Here is a 20,393-nt window from a genome sequence, read left to right on the forward strand (position 1 = left end):
CCATACTCTACTATGAGGGGCCCCTAACATGACCATACTCTACTATGAGGGCCCCAGACATGACCATACTCTACTATGAGAGGCCCCTAGACATGACCATACTCTACTATGAGGGGCCCCAGACATGACCATACTCTACTATGAGGGGCCCTAACATGACCATACTCTACTATGAGAGGCCCAAAGCATGACCATCTCTACTATGAGAGGCCCCAGACATGACCATACTCTACTATGAGGGGCCCCCAGACATGACCATACTCTACTATGAGGGCCCTTAGACATGCCCATACTCTACTATGAGGGCCTTAGACATGACCATACTCTACTATGAGAGGCCCCAAGACATGACCATACTCTACTATGAGGGCGCCCCAGACATGACCATACTCTACTATGAGGGGCCCTAGACATGCCCATACTCTACTATGAGGGGCCCCCAGACATGACCATACTCTACTATGAGGGGCCCCTAGACATGCCCATACTCTCTATGAGGGGCCCCCAACATGACCATACTCTACTATGAGGGGCCCCAGACATGACCATACTCTACTATGAGGGCCCCCAGACATGACCATACCTACTATGAGGGCCCCAGACATGACATACTACTCTACTATGAGGGGCCCCAGACATGACCATACTCTACTTGAGGGGCCCTTAGACATGCCACATACTCTACTATGAGGGGCCCCCCAGACATGACCATACTCTACTATGAGGGGCCCCAGACATGACCATACTCTACTAGTGGGGCCCCAGACATGACCATACTCTACTATGAGGGGCCCCAGACATGACCATACTCTACTATGAGGGGCCCCATACATGACCATACTCTACTATGAGGGGCCCCAGACATGACCCATACTCTCCTATGAGGGGCCCCAGACATGACCATACTCTACTATGAGGGGCCCCAGACATGACCATACTCTACTATGAGGGGCCCCCAGACATGACCATCTCTACTATGAGGGCCCCAGACATGACCATACTCTACTAGAGGCCCCCAGACATGACCATACTCTACTATGAGGGGCCTTAGACATGACCATACTCTACTATGAGGGGCCCTTAGACATGACCATACTCTACTATGAGGGGCCCCTAGACATGACCATACTCTACTATGAGGGGCCCCAGACATGACCATACTCTACTATGAGGGCCCCCAGACATGACCATACTCTACTATGAGGGCCCCCAGACATGACCATACTCACTATGAGGGGCCCCCAGACATGACCATACTCTACTATGAGGGGCCCCAGACATGACCATACTCTATATGAGGGGCCAGACATGACCATACTCTACTATGAGGGGCCCTTAGACATGACCATACTCTACTATGAGGGGCCCCCAGACATGACCATACTCTACTATGTGGGGCCCCCAGACATGACCATACTCTACTATGAGGGGCCCAGACATGACCATACTCTACTATGAGGGCCCCTAGACATGACCATACTCTACTATGAGGGCCCCCAGATATGACCATACTCTACTATGAGGGACCCCCAGACATGCCATACTCTACTATGAGGGGCCCTAGACATGACCATACTCTATTATGAGGGCCCCAGACATGACCATACTCTGAGGGGCCCCAGACATGACCATACTCTACTATGAGGGGCCCCAGACATGACCATACTCTACTATGAGGGCCCCCAGACATGACCATACTCTACTATGAGGGGCCCCCCAGACATGACCATACTCTACTATGAGGGGCCCTTAGACATGCCCATACTCTACTATGAGGGCCCCCAGACATGACCATACTCTACTATGAGGGGCCCAGACATGACCATACTCTACTATGAGGGGCCCCCCAGACATGACCATACTCTACTATGAGGGCCCCAGACATGACCATACTCTACTATGAGGGGCCCCCAGACATGACCATACTCTACTATGAGGGGCCCCCAGACATGACCATACTCTACTATGAGGGGCCCCCCGACATGACCATACTGTACTATGAGGGGCCTTAGACATGTCCATACTCTACTATGAGGGGCCCCCCAGACATGACCATACTCTACTATGAGGGGCCCTTAGACATGCCCATACTCTACTATGAGGGCCCCAGACATGACCATACTCTACTATGAGGGGCCCCAGACATGACCATACTCTACTATGAGGGCCCCCGAACATGACCATACTCTACTATGAGGGCCCCGACATACCATACTCTACTATGAGGGCCCCAGACATGACCATACTCTACTATGAGGGGCCCTTAGACATGACCATACTCTACTATGAGGGCCCCAGACATGACCATACTCTACTATGAGGGCCCTTAGACATGCCATACTCTACTATGAGGGGCCCCCAGACATGACCATACTCTACTATGAGGGCCCTTAGACATGCCATACTCTACTATGAGGGGCCCTAGACATGACCATACTCTACTATGAGGGGCCCCCACATGACCATACTCTACTATGAGGGGCCCCCAGACATGACCATACTCTACTATGAGGGCCCCCAGACATGACCATACTCTACTATGAGGGCCCCCAGACATGACCATACTCTACTATGAGAGGCCCCAGACATGACCATACTCTACTATGAGGGCCCCAGACATGACCATACTCTACTACAAGGGGCCCCCAGACATGACCAGGCTCTACTATGAGGGCCCCCAGACATGACCATACTCTACTATGAGAGGCCCCCAGACATGACCATACTCTACTATGAGGGCCCCAGACATGACCATACTCTACACAGGGCCCCCAGACATGACCAGGCTCTACTATGAGGGCCCCAGACATGACCATACTCTACTACAAGGGCCCCAGACATGACCATACTCTACTACAAGGGCCCCCAGACATGACCAGGCTCTACTATGAGGGCCTCCAGACACGTGAATGTATATTCTTGGTTGCTTGAGAAGCGGCACTCCTTTTTTCTGTCTTTTTGTTCCGTGCACCAATTGTTGTTGAGGCGATGGTTTTGTCCAGCGATTAGCACAAGTATTTGTACCTGACCTTGCCAGTGTTCTTTAAGTGTTGAAGGAGAGACTATCATAGCCTACTTGGCTACAGGCTGTGTTTGTTTTCCACATGAATTCAAATCATATTTTTTTGGTCACATTCACTGAATACAACAGGTGTAGACTAACGTGAAATGCTTAACTTATGAGCCCTTTCCAACAATGCGGAGTTAAAAAGTAAGAAAAATTTGCCAACTCAAAAAGGAAATAGTAACACAATAAAATAACAATAATGAGGCGATATACAAGGAGTACCGGTCCGAGTCAGGTGTGGGGGTACGAGGTAGTTGAGGTAACATGTACGTGTAGTAGAGATAAAGTGACTAGCAATCAGGATAGATAATAAACACAGTAGCAGCAGCTTATGTGAAGAGTGTAAAAGGTAGTGTGTCTGTGTGAGTTGGTGTGTGGCGTCAATATGCATGTGTGTATTTTTGTGTGGTGTGAGCGTGTGTGCGTGTGTGTGTGTGTGTGTGTGTGTGTGTGTGTGTGTGTGTGGTGTGTGTGTGTGTGTGTGTGTGTGTGTTGTGTTGTGTGTGTGTGTGTGTGTGTATATGTGGTGCTCCGGTACCGCTTGCAGTGCGGTAGCAGAGAGAACAGTCTATGACTTGGATGGTTGGAGTCTTTGAAAACTTTCAGGCCCTTCCTCTGACACCACCTGATATAGAGGTCCTGGATGGTAGAGAGCTCGGACCCAGTGATGTACTGGGCCATACACACTACCCTCTGCAGCGCCTTGCCGTCGGATGCCAAGCAGTTGCCATACCAAGCGGTGATGGAGCCAGTCAAGATGCTCTCGACGGTTCAGCTGTAGAACTATTTTAGGATATGAAGGCCCATGCCAAATCTTTTCAGCCTCCTGAGGGGAAAGAGGCGTTGTCGTSCCCTTTTCATAACAGTGTTGGTGTGTTTGGACCATGATAGGTCCTTAGTGATGTAGACATCTAGGAAATTGAAGCTCACAATCCGCTCCACTACAGCCCCATCGATGTGAATGGGGGCATGCTCGGCCCTCCATTTTCTGTAGTCCACGATCAACTCCTTTGTCTTGCTGACGTTGAGGGAGAGATTGTTGTCCTGGCACCACACTGCAAGGTCTCTGACCTCCTCCCTATGGCCTGTCTCATCGTTCTTCGTGATCAGGCCTACCACCGCCGTGTTGTCGGCAAACTTAATGATGATGTTGCAGAGAAAGGACTTACAGTAGGCCTGCCTGTTTCCTAGGCCAAATCCTGATTTCGAAATGAGTTCAGTTTAGGGCCGTCCGCGACAACAAAAAAAAACATGGTTGAACAAAAGTTGTCCATTCTTTCGGCCAATTGATTGGTCGAAATTTTTTAACATGTATTTTTCCATATACAGACACAGTGTTTTAATAAAATCAACTATATATGCATTGAGCTTGTCTGATGCTTTAAGCGCATTGTTTGATTAAACAAGACACAAATGACTCAAGAGGGATCCAGAGATCAAGATAACCAGAAGTTTTAAAAAATGAACCTGACTCGACCATCCTCGTCCCACCTCTACATGCTTTCGAAGATTCTGCCTTTTCTCTCCTTAGGTTGCCGGTAATACGCTACACATGGAGTCGGCAACCTTTCTCATGTGGAATCCCAATTTATCTTACAATTTCTACCGATCTGCTTGCCAGTTATGGTTTTCATATGCACATTTTCGGGGAACAGTTTAATGTAATTTATAATAACGTCTTCGTATCTCAAAATTATTTTGCCATCGCCAACTATGTACAAAATATCCTATAAAGCCAGGTAGAAAATATCCTGTTAAAAATAAATATCCTATAAAGCCAGGTAGAAAATATCCTGTTAAAAATAAATATCCTATAAATCACAATGGCTACGCATGGCCTGTCTGCAAGGAACTTGAACCATTGTATCAACTATTAACTTCGGTCTGGCCCTAGCAAACGTGCAACATTGTATAAAATATGCCAAGAGTGTGCAAAGCTGTCATCAAGGCAAAGGGTGGCTACTTTTTGATTTGTTTAGCACTTTTTGTGGTTACTACATGATTCCACATTTGTTATTTCATAGTGTTGATGTCTTCACTATTATTCTACAATGTAGAAAATAGTAAAAAATTAAGAAAAACCCTTAAATGAGTAGATGTGTCCAAACGTTTGACTGGTATTGTATGTAAACAAAAATATAAACACAACATGTAAAGTGTTGGTCCCATGTGTCATGTACTGAAATAAAAGATCCCAGAAATGTTCCTTACACACTCTCATATTTTCTATAAAATCGTGTGTACAATTTTGTTTACATCCCTGTTCGTGAGCATTTCTCCTTTGCCAAGATAATCCATCTATCTGACATGTGTGGCATATCAAGAAGCTGATTAAACAGCGTGATCATTACACATGTGCACCTTATGCTGGGGACAATAAAAGGGCACTCTAAAATGTGCAGTTTTGTCACACAACACAATGCCACAGATGTCTCAAGTTTTGAGACAGTGTGCAATTGGCATGCTGACTGCAGGAATGTCCACCAGAGCTGTTGCCAGAGAATTGGATGTTCATTTCTCAACAATAAATTGCCTCCAACATTGTTTTAGAGAATTTGGCAGTACGTCCAACCGGCCTCACAACCACAGACCATGTGTAACTACGCCAGCCCAGGACCTCCACATCCGGCTTCTTCACCTGCATGATCATCTGAGACCAGCCACCAGGACAGCTGATGAAACTGAGGAGTATTTCTGTCTGTAATAAAGCCCTATTGTGGAAGAAAAAACATCCTTACTAGCTGGGCCTGGCTCCCCAGTGGRTGGGCCTGGCCCAAGAGTGGGCAGGCCTATACCCTCCCAGGCCCATCCATGGCTGTGCCCCTGCCAGTCATGTGAAATCCATAGATTAGGGCCTAAGGAATTTATTTAAATTGACTGATTTACTTATATGAACTGTAACTCAGTAAAATCGTTAAAATTGTTGCATGTTGCGTTTATATTTTGGTTCAGTATTTGCTACTGCTCGACAAAAAAAGAGTCTTGGTCGACCAAACAATCGACCAGTCGACTAATTGGGGTCAACCCTAGTTCAGTTTCCTTGAGATTTTTTAAAGAACAGACATGATCACATTTCCATGCAAAGGCATTGCATATAATAGCTTACATTTGTTTTAAATTACTGGTGGATAGAATTCTGATTCCATTTTAAGACTGAACTTCTAAAAGAAAAACTAACACACAGCTGTTTAGGATCACTGTCTAATTCATCTATAGTAGACCTGTTGTCATTATCACTGTCTAATTCATCTATAGTTGACCTGTTGTCATTATCACTGTCAATCCATCTATAGTAGACCTGTTGTCATATCACTGTCTAATTCATCTATAGTTGACCTGTTGTCATTATCACTGTCTAATTCATCTATAGTTGACCTGTTGTCATATCACTGTCTAATTATCTATAGTTGACACTGTTGTCATTATCACTGTCTAATTCATCTATAGTTGACCTGTTGTCATTATCACTGTCTAATTCACTTATGTGACCTTTGTCATTATCATGTCTAATTAATCTATAGTAGACCTGTTGTCATTATCACTGTCTAATTCATCTATAGTTGACCTGTTGTCATTATCACTGTCTAATTCATCTATAGTTGACCTGTTGTCAGTATCACTGTCTAATAATCTATAGTTGACCTGTTGTCAGTATCACTGTCTAATTCAATCTATAGTTGACCTGTTGTCATTATCACTGTCTAATTCATCTATAGTTGACCTGTTGTCATTATCACTGTCTAATTCATCTATAGTTGACCTGTTGTCATTATCACTGTCTAAAAATCTATAGTTGACCTGTTGTCATTATCACTGTCTAATTCATCTATTTGACCTGTTGTCATTATCACTGTCTAATTAATCTATAGTAGACCTGTTGTCATTATCACTGTCTATTCATCTATAGTGACCTGTTGCTCATTATCACTGCTAATTCATCTATAGTTGACCTGTTGTCATTATCACTGTCTAATTCATCTATAGTTGACCTGTTTGTCATTATCACTGTCTAATTCATCTATAGTAGACCTGTTGTCATTATCACTGTCTAATTTCATTATAGTTGACCTGTTGTCATTATCACTGTCTAATTCATCTATAGTAGACCTGTTGTCATTATCACTGTCTAATTAATCTATAGTTGACCTGTTGTCATTATCACTGTTCTAATTCATCTATAGTTGACCTGTTGTCATTATCACTGTCTAATTCATCTATAGTAGACCTGTTGTCATTATCACTGTCTAATTCATCTATAGTTGACCTGTTGTCATTATCACTGTCTAATTCATCTATAGACCTGTTGTCATTATCCACCTGTCTAATTCATCTATAGTTGACCTGTTGTCATTATCACTGTCTAATTCATCTATAGTTGACCTGTTGTCATTATCACTGTCTAATTAAGCTTTTGTAGACCTTTAGTAGACCTATATGTGCCTCTTGGCCTTCCTCCGAGCATTTTAGATATCACTGACTTATTCCCACGCACCTGCTACAAGCAGACTCCGATGTGTGGGTGCTTTTCCTATGAAGAATGCCGCATTATGAAACGCAGAGCCTATTGGGACCCAGAGCTCAGTTTCGTACGGTGACGGGAGTGTGACGGGAGTGTGGCTGTGTTAATTCTCTCATCTTTGAGTCGGAAAGAGGCAGGACTTGCAACTTTTTTTAGACTCAAGAGCACTGTGCTTGAAAACAGTGGTGACCTAATCACTTACTGTGGTCATTGTTTCCACTTTCACTTTGTACAGTAGACATGTGGACAAAGTACAGACACAGAGACCCTCAACAAGGGGGGCTATATATGGGGACTTTTCTGAAATGTATTCTCATACAATAAAAAGTAAAATTGAAACATTTTCAAGGTAACACTTGTAAATTCATTAAGTAATTTTCTATTATATTATTATTATTATTATAGGCTATATTCTATTCTAAACAATTTATTTAACAAGCTTTTAACCATATGAATGAGTCAACAGGAGGCTATATATGAAACTGCCTTAAACTTCAACAAAAGTATTCCCTGTCCTTGCATCACAGAGTAGAGTTCCATTAAAAGAAGGGTGAGAAGCCTACCCTAGACATATCATCGTCATTAGAAGACGAGGCAATTCCATTGTCATTAACGATCCCATCAATTCCATGAAGTTGACATTTCAGTGATGGGGCTGGGTGTTTAGGGGTTGGTTACAGCTGATCTCTCTACTGCCCGGTCTATGTAGGCTAGGACTAGTGGGAGCCTGCCTGCCTGCGCTGCGCTTGTAGATCAGATCTGTGGTTTAGGGTTTTCGCATTGTATTGGTAGGAGGAGCCGCTTTCCTGTGATTGTCTGCCTCTCCTCTCTCTCTCTCTCACTCTCTCGTTTTTCTAAAGTTAAATATACAAGCCTGTGAGCTTTCACGGACGGTGAGTGAACGCGCAGTCAGGGAGGTTCGCCGTTGCTTGCGTCGAGAGCGAGCGGGAACAGAACTGAACGGAGCAACGCAGTTTATGTCACATAACCGGGGCTCTTCCTCTTCTGTTCGATCCAAGTGATTCTTAACTTCGTTTTCGACTGTTTCAAGATGACAGAAGAAAATAATGTTGGGCATATAAAGCTGGTAGGTGCCTCTAACCCCTCCCATCGCGCTGTCTCAGTGAGTGTTGGTCGGTTTTATGTTTATTCTGCAGTGCTTGGTCGGGAAACGGGAGTATGAGAATTGAACTGGGAGAAGAAAGTAGTCTACTTGAGCTATTATTGGGAAATCACGGGCGCATAACCTTCTCCTATTTTGGTTAGTCTTTCGCTTTATGAGAGAGGATCTGCATCAGTGGAAAGAGTTGAGAGTGAATCAGAATGAATAGGCTATGTCAGAGGTATGCCGGCTGTTATTGAAATAATCTTAACCGGAATACATTATAACTTTTAATAGACCGATCGGGATATTGCTTTCTCATATTGTGTTATATTCTATTGTTCAAATATGTTCTAAAGTTCCGCTGGATCCAGTTTTGGCAAACCGAAGCATTGTGTTTATCGGTTGTTGTTCTGGCTGCGGTTGGTTTTGAGCCATAGACTATAAAAGAAACAGACAACAACCCTATTGCACGTGTGTATGCTATGTGGGCTAATGATTTGTGTCATTACGCATAGACGGGCTGTCATTTGATTTATGGATAACCGCTGTCAATCCAATGATCAATAGAATATGATGAGTCAATAGCTAGCTGTTGTCATCCCGTGCCTTTTGGAATGTGTGGTTTGTCATGATGTGCCATTTAGTCGACAATAGCCCTGTTGTCTGACTCTGAAGCGTAGGCTACTTTTAGCCCAAAGGCCAGCAGCTGGCAATATTGAGTCATTTTCATATTACCGTCCAAACGCATGGTATGCAGCCGGCAATAGGCTACATTCGTATCCCTCATGGACCAGTTCGTACTTAAATCCTTCTCCATTCTAACTGCGTAGGCATCAATTTCCTCCTTAACTTTATTTAATGGCTAGAAGTCGGGAAAAAAACGGAAACACAATGAAACACAATTTTCCACCACGATGCTAGTGGCTAAATGCTAATCACAGGATGTTGTGGTTGCCTTCAGCCAGTCTGTTTTTTTCACCCCTAACCTGTATTACATTAGTGGAAACCAATACTATTCTCAGGGTGGGTCTGCCTGTTTTGACTAGCAGAAGTTACTTTTCGTAGCAGGTTAGGAGAATTTATGCAGCAGATTAGAATAATTAAAGTGTCAGGTTAGGCGAATTAGGTTAAGAAAATGGTTAGGGTTTGCAAAAATTCTCCCCTACTCGACTTAAACATATCTAGCTACAGCCAGGTCTGCCCTGAGAACAGTCCTGGTTTCCACTAATGCGATGCTGCTAAAATAAACATACTGTAAAAGAAACGGAACCCCTGGTCTGATAGTTTCAACCTGATTGGCTGAACATGATAAACAACATCCTGGATTAGCATTTAGTCACTAGCATGGTGGTGGAAAATGGTGTCTCATAAGGAAAATACGCATATTTCCCTCAAATGTTCCCCCTTCTCGTAATTAAATAAAGTTAATGTAAGGCCTGGGTGTCGGAGTGTGAAGATAAAGCGCAGGAACAGCAGGTGCAAATACAAATGTTCTTTAATGAACACGGACAAACTAGGCCACCCTACYAACACACTGGGTGTACACTTTAAACTACCCCAGACWCGGGGGGAACGAAACACAGTCCAGTAAATACGAAGCACAAAACCAACACCACTACTTACATACAAACAATCCCGCACAAAGAAACGTGCGGGCCGGCTGACTAATAAGCCCAACTAATTAACCCTAATACACCACAGGTGCACCCAATAACCACATAGGGAGGGGAGAAAAGGATCAGTGGCAGCTAATAGGCCGGTGACGACGACCGCCGAGCGCCACCCGAACGGGAAGGAGAGCCTGCCTCGGTCGAAGTCGTGACAGTTAAAGAGTAAATTGAAGCCTATGCAACCTGAATGGAGAATGGTTTAGGTATGAACCAGTCCACGAGGGATACGAATGTATTGCCGGCAGTATACAATGTGTTTGGACGGTAAGATGAAAATGACTCAATATCGCCATCTACCTGCCTTTGGGATAGGGGCTAGGCTACAGTTTGGCGACTTGTATTTTGCATTCCTGAAGATGTAAATCCAAGCATAATATGTCTGATGTTCCTAAAATATTTATGTTTATTTACAACATTTTGATAAGCAATCGAGCTCAATAAGGTTTGACTTTGAAAATCAAAACTCATACAGTCAGCAGAGTCCCGTAATAAATCTGTGGTGAGAACATGGTCAGAGTCCCGCTGGTCAGTGTTCAAGTTCTCTTCACTGTCAGTGGCAGTGGCACCACGCTCATGTCGATTTTGAATTTGACTTATCGATCTAATTCTCTCACGTCAATTTATCATGCTTTATATGGGCTCAACAGTATTATAATAATAATAATAAGATTGACCGTTGTAATTGTTTTTAATGTGTTGTGCTGCGTGTACTGACTGGCCCCTTCCCAAAAGAGATTTCTAACTTCAAGGGTCTTTTCCTGGTTAAATAAAGTAAAGAAAAATACTAATTATCTGGACAATGTTGTGAGGTTGAAATACCTTTATGGGTATTTGAGTAGAAGATCACATTAGCAGCTCTCATGATTTGATACATATCTGGAGGATTGACATCATACTGCATCTGCTACAGTATAATCTGTCAAAACATACAGCTTTTAAAGCATACTGTTTAATTCAATACAAATAATGAAATGTCCCATGGTCCCTTATGGTTATAACCACTTATGTTTTCTTGCTTATTCAAAAGGTCGTTTTACCCTGGCCTTTAAAAAATATATATATTTATTTAACTAGGCAAGTCAGTTAAGAACAAATTCTTATTTACAATGACGGTCTAGGAACAGTGGGTTAACTGCCTTGTTCAGGGGCAGAACGACAGCTTTTTTTACCTTGTCAGCTCGGGGATTTGATTTAGCAACCTTTCGGTTACTGGCCCAACGCTCTAACCACTAGGCTACCTGCCGCCCCATCTTGGCCTAATATCCTGGCCTTATATCCTGGCCTTTTGTCCTGGCCTTTTATCCTGGCCTTTTGTCCTGGCCTTTTATCCTGGCCTTTTGTCCTGGCCTTTTATCCTGGCCTTTTATCCTGGCCTTTTATCCTGGCCTTGTATCCTGGCCTAAGATCCTGGCCTTTTATCCTGGCCTTTTATCCTGGCCTAATATCATGGCCTTTTATCCTGGCCTAATATCATGGCCTTTTGTCCTGGCCTTTTGTCCTGGCCTTTTGTCCTGGCCTTTTATCCTGGCCTTTTATCCTGGCCTTTCATCCTGGCCTAATATCCTGGCCTTTTTTTCCTGGCCCATTTACTGCAGCCTGTTGCACCAGAGCACTGTTAAGATCAATTGCTGTTTTACTACAACTGAACAGGTCATACAGTATTTCTAGATTGAATGTATCATTATATCTCTTCTCTCAGTATTGTCTGAGAGAGAACAACTAACCGAATTCAGTAGCTTCACCAGCCAATCAGTGTATTTGTAATGAAGAAGCAGCGTACTGTACTGTGGAGTGGATTAGGTTAGGGTGCCCTGGCTCTAGCCCTACTGTGGACTGTACTGTGGATTAGGTTAGGGTGCCCTGGCTCTAGCCCTACTGTGGACTGTACCTGTGGATTAGGTTAGGGTGCCCTGGCTCTAGCCCTACGTGTGGACTGTACTGTGGAATTAGGTTAGGGTGCCCTGGCTCTAGCCTCACTGTGGACTGTACTGTGGATTAGGTTAGGTTGCCTGGCTCTAGCCCACCTGTGGACTGTACTGTGGATTAGGTTAGGTTGCCTGGCTCCTAGCCCTACTGTGGACTGTACTGTGATTAGGTTAGGTGCCCTGGCCTCTAGCCCTACTGTGGACTGTACTGTGGATTAGGTTAGGTGCCCTGGCTCTAGCCCTACTGTGGACTGTACTGTTGGATTAGGTTAGGGTGCCCTGGCTCTAGCCCTACTGTGGACTGTACTGTGGATTAGGTTAGGTGCCCTGGCTCTAGCCCTACTGTGGACTGTACTGTGGATTAGGTTAGGGTGCCCTGGCTCTAGCCCTACTGTGGACTGTACTGTGGATTAGGTTAGGGTGCCCTGGCTCTAGCCCTACTGTGGACTGTACTGTGGATTAGGTTAGGGTGCCCTGGCTCTAGCCCTGCTACAGCTGTGCAGGCTATTACTGTAGCTCCCCTTCTCTCTCTCCTAACATTACATGCCAACCCTCTGTAGTTCAGTTTCACATCAGCCAAATCAGACTTCTCGTTCATATTTCAAACACTAACAAACAAGCTCAAACAAAAAGAAGTAGACATGAATAGCTTGTTATAAAACGTTCCCGTTTTTGAGTTGACCGTACAGTAGATTCCTCCTGACTGTTTTTACATCCCAAGTGCTATCCTATTCCCTCTGCTGTATAGAGCCCTATAGGCTCTGGTCATAGGTAGTGCACTATGCAGGGAATAGGTAGCCATTAGGGCCACAGCATGTGTTTTGTCTGCTCTCTCTGTACCCAGTAGGGGGTTAAAGTGGGAGATGGACTGCTACTGTAACAGGCAGAAAACAGTGTGTGGTCTGTCCCTGTTTGGCTTCAATATTGCCCTGTTATCGTTGTTGGGGCTGTTATATAAACACTTCCTGGGGACAGTCAGGGGAGTCGGATGGATCAACCGGTACGTTAAAAGTGTTCTATTGTTTTGTATAACCGCTGTGTGTTGACCCTTGAGATACAGTGCACTGTATAGGGAATAGGGTGCATACAGTGCACTATATAGGGGATAGGGTGCCATATCACAGTGGATGTGACATGACAGCTGAAACAAGCTGGACGTTCTGTAGATGTGGGTAGTGTTTTTATAACTGCATGGCAAATTGAATGAACTTGATGGAAGACTTGGTTATGGTTGAAGCCAAATGGATAAGGGATGGTAAATAACTTGATGGAACATGTTAACATCCCATTACCCTCATTGAGGCAGCTGACACGTTAACATCCAGTTACCCTCATTGAGGCAGCTGACATGTTGACATCCCATTACCCTCATTGAGGCAGCTGACATGTTAACATCCCATTACCCTCATTGAGGCAGCTGGCACAGTTAACATTCCCGTTACCCTCATTGAGGCAGCTGACATGTTGACATCCCATTACCTCATTGAGGCAGCTGACATGTTACCATCCCATTACCCTCATTGAGGCAGTGACCATGTTGAATCCCATTACCCTCATTGAGGCAGCTGAATGTTAACATCCCATTACCCTCATTGAGGCAGCTGACATGTTAACATCCATTACCTCATTGAGGCAGCTGACATGTTGACATCCATACCTCATTGAGGCAGCTGACATGAATCCCATTACCCTATCATTGGGGCAGCTGACATGTTAATCCCATTACCCTCATTGAGGTTCTAAATAGCACCCTACTTTTTCAGAACCCAGTATTCCAACCCAGAGGACTGGTCTAAAGTAGTGCACTAAATAGGAAATAGGGTACCATAGGGCCCTCCTCTAAAGTAGTGCACTATATAGGGAAAAGGGTGACATAGGGCTCTGGTCAAAACTAGTCATCCATAGAGACTGTAGTCACAGTAGAATGGGACTCTGGCCCCATCCCACCTATAGAGACTGTAGACGTGTTAGTCCCAGCAGAATGGGACTCTGGCCCCATCCACCTATAGAGACTGTAGACGTGTTAGTCACAGCAGATGGGACTCTGGCCCCATCCCACCTATAGAACTGTAGAGGTGTTAGTCCAGCGAATGGGACTCTGGCCCCATCCCACCTATAGAGACTGTAGACGTTTTAGTCCCAGCAGAATGGGACTCTGGCCCATCCCACCTATAGAGACTGTAGACTGACGCGTGTTTAGTCAAGCAGAATGGGACTCTGCTGCGCCCATCCACCTATAGAGACTGTAGAGACCTGTTAGGTCACAAGCAAATGGGACTCTGGCCCCCATCCCACCTATAGAGAGACGTGAGATGTGTTAGTCACCAGCAGAATGGGACTCTGGCCCCATCCCACCTATAGAGACTGTAGAAGTGTTAGTAGTCCCAGCAGGAATGGGACTCTGGCCATCCCATCTACAATGAGAGATCTGTAGAAGTGATGTTAGTCCCAGCAGAATGGGACTCTGGCCCCATTCCCACCTATAGAGACTGTAGATGTGTTAGTCACAGCAGAATGGGACTGGGCCCATCTCCACTATAGAGACTGTAGATGTGTTTGTCACAGCTGAATGGGACTCTGGCCATCCACCTATAGAGACTGTAGACGTGTTAGTCCGCAGAATGGGACTCTCGCGCCATCATCCCACCTATAGAGACTGTTAGACGTGTGTAGTCACAGGCAGAATGGGACTCCTGGCCCCATCCCACCCATCACTGCTTCTACTGTTGAGTTCTAAACTCCAGCGATTCTAGCATTTCTTCAGTTTAACAGTTCAGATAAATAATTTAGCCAGATGGTCTGCATTGTGTATAATGAAAACAGAATGTTCAGAACCCGGTGGTAGCTAAGCTATATAGTGTGTTAAATGAAGCAAGTAAAACTCCTCTGTATAGGACAAATGTTACGTCTGGGACGAGCAATTCTATTTAAATGCACTGTTGGTCTCAATATCAATGCTGTTATTCATTGTTATATGGTAGAGCGAGCAGTGCTTAGTTTGAGCATGATCCTGCTGGGAATAGCCCACGGCATCTCTCCGTTTTGGACTGTTTCGTTCCGTATCCTATCTGTCGGGATCCGGTACTTTTTTTCTATGTAAAAATGATCAATAAAAAGCAATCAAAGTTCATTTGAGTTGCCTATTTGTTAATTCTCCTGCCCTCCCCCCTCCAATATAAAAACAAACTTGTTAAAAAGTTGATTTTTAGTCCCGGCATAATATTCTAAGAGTTGATTCGGGTTGGGCCCCGGCCCTTATGGTTTAGCGCAACATTGTAACCTGTGTTTTCGACCAATGCAAGCGTGCCTGTATCTCTCACAGAACTAGAATGTGTATTCTCTCTGCTCTGATAGACATGAGCCTGCAACTCTCATCTCTCCAGCGTTGCATTTCATCATTTATTTCCTTATAGAATCAAAAGGTTCTGGAGGAGCCTGCAGCACCCCTGATAAATTGAAATGAGAATTACTGCCGACTATTCAGAAATCAATTTTAAATAATTCAGAATAGCCTACAACACCATTAGACAGCCTGTAATTTAGCCACGGAGAATCAATAGCTTCTTTTTAAATAAATAGCCTCCAGTCAGGAACGCACGGAAAAATAGAATCGTGGGAAAAGGCAGGTTGGAAAGCAAATGGCTGCTGCTGAAAAGAGAAGACTCATCTTTCTGCTGTAGGCTACAGCAATATTAGATCAACTACCAAATATTGTTTTACAAAGTAAAACAAGACGAAGGTAGGCTTTTGGCACGAACGCACCGGCCATAAACAACGAGTGAGCCGGGCATCATTGGGCACAAGTCAGTAAAACTGGATTTTTTTTTTAGGACTGTCATTTCCTCCTTATATTGTAGCCTCCAATGTCATTTCCTCCTCATATTGTAGCCTCCAATGTAATTTCCTCCTCATATTGTAGCCTCCAATGTCTCCACACACTTAGGACTAGGCTATTGATGGATTCAAGACAAGGTCGTTTTTATTGATCTCAGTGTAAAAGTAGCCTGTCATTTCAGTCATTTGTGCAGTATTAAAGATTCTGCCAAAGTCTCCAGTCATGTAAAATTGCATGAAATGTGTTTTATAAAAGGCTAAATTTGCTACTAAAGCTACTTAAAATGTTCCCCCATGTGTGCAACTTCTGTAAGTGGCTCTACTCTGGGGCGGCAGGTAGCCTAGTGGATAGAGGCAGGTATCCTAGTGGATAGAGGCAGGTATCCTTAAGTGGATAGAGGCAGGTATCCTAGTGGATAGATGGCAGGTATCCTAGTGGATAGAGGCAGGTATCCTAGTGGATTAGAGGCAGGTATCCTAGTGGTTAGAGGCAGGTATCCTAGGTGGTAGAGGCAGGTATCCTAGTGGTTAGAGGCAGGTATCCTAGTGGATAGAGGCAGGTATCCTAGTGGATTAGAGGCAGGTATCCTAGTGGATAGAGGCAGGATCCTAGTGGATAGAGGCAGGTATCCTAGTGGTTAGAGGCAGGTAGCCTAGTGGTTAGAGGCAGGTAGCCTAGTGGTTAGAGGCAGGTAGCCTAGTGGTTAGAGTGTTGGGCCAGTAATTGAAAGGTTGCTAGATTGAATCCCCGAGCTGACAAGGTAAAAATATGTTGTTCTGCCTCTGAACAAGGCAGTTAACCCACCGTTCCTAGGCCGTCATTTTAAATAAGAACGTGTTCTTAACTGACTTGCCTGGTTAAATAAATAAAACATTTAAAAAAACTCTACGGCTCTATGCCACTACACAAATGTGATGATATGATTTATTATAAAGGTGAATTTAAAACAAAAAAAAGTGTGCGTTCCTGTACCTCAGTCACCCCTCATCTCACTTTTTGTTCCTGCACCTTCCGATTTACACCTGAAGCACTGAGCATGAATAAACCCCCCCCCCAGATGGAGTATTCCAGCTGTAAAATGAGTTTGTTGATAGTACTCTGTACAGTTTCTATCAGGTCTGGACAATATTTTTCTCCATTTAGGGGACGTCTTTTGTCCCAAGAACACACCCAGTGGCAGACGTTCCATGTGGTCTATTTTAAATGAAGAGACTAATGTGTTGTTGACAGTCTCGCTCTACAGTTCCTCTACAATACTCTCCTCATCCCTCCCCCTCCTTCGTGTTGTCTCTTGCCATGCTGTGACAACGGAGCACCATCCACAGTCACGCTGTCGAGACGAGGCCTTTAGTTGAACGGTAGCAGCAGCAACAGTTGCTGTGACTGCAATCGGTTCTCTACATGCTGTAGCTTACATGTAGGTGTGTAGTAGCCTACATAACAAGCCGTGTTTGAAGACTCTGAGCTTGGCCACGTGTATTGTAAATTAACTTTGTAAATGAACTTTGCAAACAATATGCATTCAAGTGTGACACTTGTAGAGGAGCACAGATCATGAATGGGGGATGTGACAGAACTCTGTCTCTGCCAATCGACTTGGAGCACGCTGCCAAGTGGAGTGGCATAATCTGGCCTCAGGATGCTTTCACACTCTCTCCCTCCGCCAGCTGCTCTCTCTCCCTCCCCAAGCTGCTCTCTCCCCTTCCCCAAGCTGCTCTCTCTCCTTCCCCAAGCTGCTCTCTCCCCTTCCCCAAGCTGCTCTCTCCCCTTCCCCAAGCTGCTCTCTCCCCCTCCCTAAGCTGCTCTCTCTCCCTCCCCAAGCTGCTGTCTCTCCCCCACTTGCCGCTCCCTCTCAAAGCTGCTCTTCCCCCTCTTCTCAAGCTGCTTCTCTCTCCCTCCCCAAGCTGCTCTCTCCCCTCTTCCAAGCTGATCTCGTCTCCCTCCCCAAGCTGCTCTCTCCCGCCTCTCCAAGCTGATCTCTCTCCCTCCCCAAGCTGCTCTCAGTCTCCTCCCCAAGCTGACTGCTCTCTCTCCTCCCTCAAGCTGCTCTCTCCCCCTCTCCAAGCTGCCTCTCTTCCCTCCCCAAGCTGCTCTTCGTCCCCTCTCCAAGCGAGTTCTCTCCCTCCCCAAGCTGCTCTCTCTCCCTCCCCAAGCTGCTCTCTCTCCCTCCCCAAGCTGCTCTCTCTCCCTCCCCAAGCTGTTCTCTCTCCCTCCCCAAGCTGCTCTCTCTCCCTCTCTCTTGGTTGTGTCCCAAATGGCCTATTCCCTATGTAGCGCACTCTATAAGGAATAGGGTGCAATTTGGGACGCATGTTCCCTCTCCGAGCTTCTCTCTCCCACCCTGGGCCATGCCTTGTCCAGGGTCAGGCAGTAGAGTGGCAAACCCTGTTCACACATGTCACTAAGTGTTTCATCTGGCTGGTAAAGAAGCTTTAATGTGATTTTATGGCTTCTGTTGATTTCCATTTAAAGACTCTGAGTGAGGGAGACGAGTCCTCTGAAACATTCAGGCCAGCATTATGATACTAGCTAGCTAGTGGGGTTGAGGCGAGGAACTAGGCCAGTTCCCATGCTCAGGCTTACAGGCAAAGGCTGTATCCCCCACATCTCAGGGACTGTCAGCCCATCCAGCTGGTCTGGAGAGAAGCCGGTTCACAGAGTCACACCAGTGTTCTGGAACGGATCAATCCTAAAACAACCCCAATCAGGACAGCAATATACAGTTTCTCCCTCAGTCCCAGTATGTGTCCATGAGATTAATGGCATGATGTGATTCATATGTAACATGGACAACAGATTGTATACAGGCTATAGTAACCCAGCATATACACTCTTAGGAAAAAGAGTTCCATAGGTTTTTTTGGGGCTGTCGCCATAGGAGAACCCTTTTTGGTTCCAGGTAGAACCCTTTTTGGTTCCAGGTAGAACTCTTTTGGGTTCCAGGTAGAACCCGCTGTGGAAAGGTTTCTACCTGGAATTCAAAAGGGTTCTACTTGGAACCAAAATCTTCAAATGGTTCTCCTATGGGGACAGCCAAATAACCCTTTTAGGTTCTAGATAGCRCCTTTTTTTTCTTAGTGTGTATGATGACATATGATGTATCGTCCCTTTCCTAAAGACCTTTCTCTCTCTCTTTTTTAGGGTTAAGGTCAGTTTTAGTGTTTGCCCTCATCAGACTTTTTCAATGGGTTGCGGGCCAGTCACACTCCCTTTAGTCACACCCAACTGGTCGGGCCACAGATGGATCACCAGGTTGTTCTGGAGGTTAAGGATGCAGGATCAGGCTAGGAGGAGAGGACAGGAGTTTCCAGCAGCAGCAGCTGAGGCAGGCTGAAGTGGTTCCCTCCCTCCATCTCTCTCTCCCTCCCTCCCTCTCTCTCTCCCTCCATCCCTCTCTCTCTCTCTCACCCCTCCCTCCCTCCCTCCCTCCCTCCCTCCCTCCCGCTGTGGGGCAGTTATACAGCCAGCTGCTGTGTATTTTTCCAGCAGGATCCACACTACAACATGTGTTTCCCATGATCTCACTTGGCACAGGGGCTGGGGAGGCCGTCATACCGCCTCAGCCTGCCCCAGAGGCCTGCCCCCTGGGTACAGTATACCGCCGGGCTGGAGGGATGGAGGGAGGGATGGAAGGAAGGAGGGAGGGATGGAAAGAGAGGGGGAGAGAGGGACAAACAAACAACAAGCAGAGGAAAAGCATCACACACAGCCAACAAAAAAAAAAAAACAAGGCAACGAAAAGAAAAGAAAAAAAAAAAATTTAAAAGATTCTCAGCACACGCACCACCACGCGAGCACCCCGCACACCATCTCTACACATCACATTTCATAAACACACAACACAACACACAACAAGGCCGCAAAACAACGATACACACACTCGCAGTTGAGACTAATGGGCGTACCACGCTCACACCAGAGGCTCTTGATAACACATTAAGAACAGAACACAGATGTGTATGAAAATTCTCAGGCTGCCTAACAGCTAAACTCTGTTGTGTGTGTGTGTTGTCTCGTCGCTGTCGTGTTACCAAAAACAACGATATCACGCCACCTCTCGGCTCTACAGACAAACAAACAATACAGTGTGTGTGTGTGTGCGTGGCTCGCTCGTAGCGCTGTGTGTTGTGTGTTGTGTGTGTGTGGTGTGTGTGTGTGTGTGGTGTGTGGTGTGTGTGTGTGTGTGTGCTGTGTGTGTGCTGTGGGCAAAGCTCAAGTTTTACGGGCTGAGTGAGTAGCGGGTAAGGGTGTGTCGCGCGCTCACGGCTAGGC

The 20,393-nt window shown here is 45.4% G+C and overlaps 1 pseudogene; it reads left to right on the plus strand.

Moving 5' to 3' along the window:
• Window positions 1-8,522: 8,522 nt before the first annotated feature.
• The window catches only part of LOC112073771 (probable E3 ubiquitin-protein ligase MID2 pseudogene), a 59,440-nt pseudogene continuing 47,569 nt past the window's right edge, over window positions 8,523-20,393 (plus strand).

The sequence above is a fragment of the Salvelinus sp. IW2-2015 genome, unplaced genomic scaffold (assembly GCF_002910315.2).
Source record: "Salvelinus sp. IW2-2015 unplaced genomic scaffold, ASM291031v2 Un_scaffold2358, whole genome shotgun sequence".
Classification (NCBI taxonomy): domain Eukaryota; kingdom Metazoa; phylum Chordata; class Actinopteri; order Salmoniformes; family Salmonidae; genus Salvelinus; species Salvelinus sp. IW2-2015.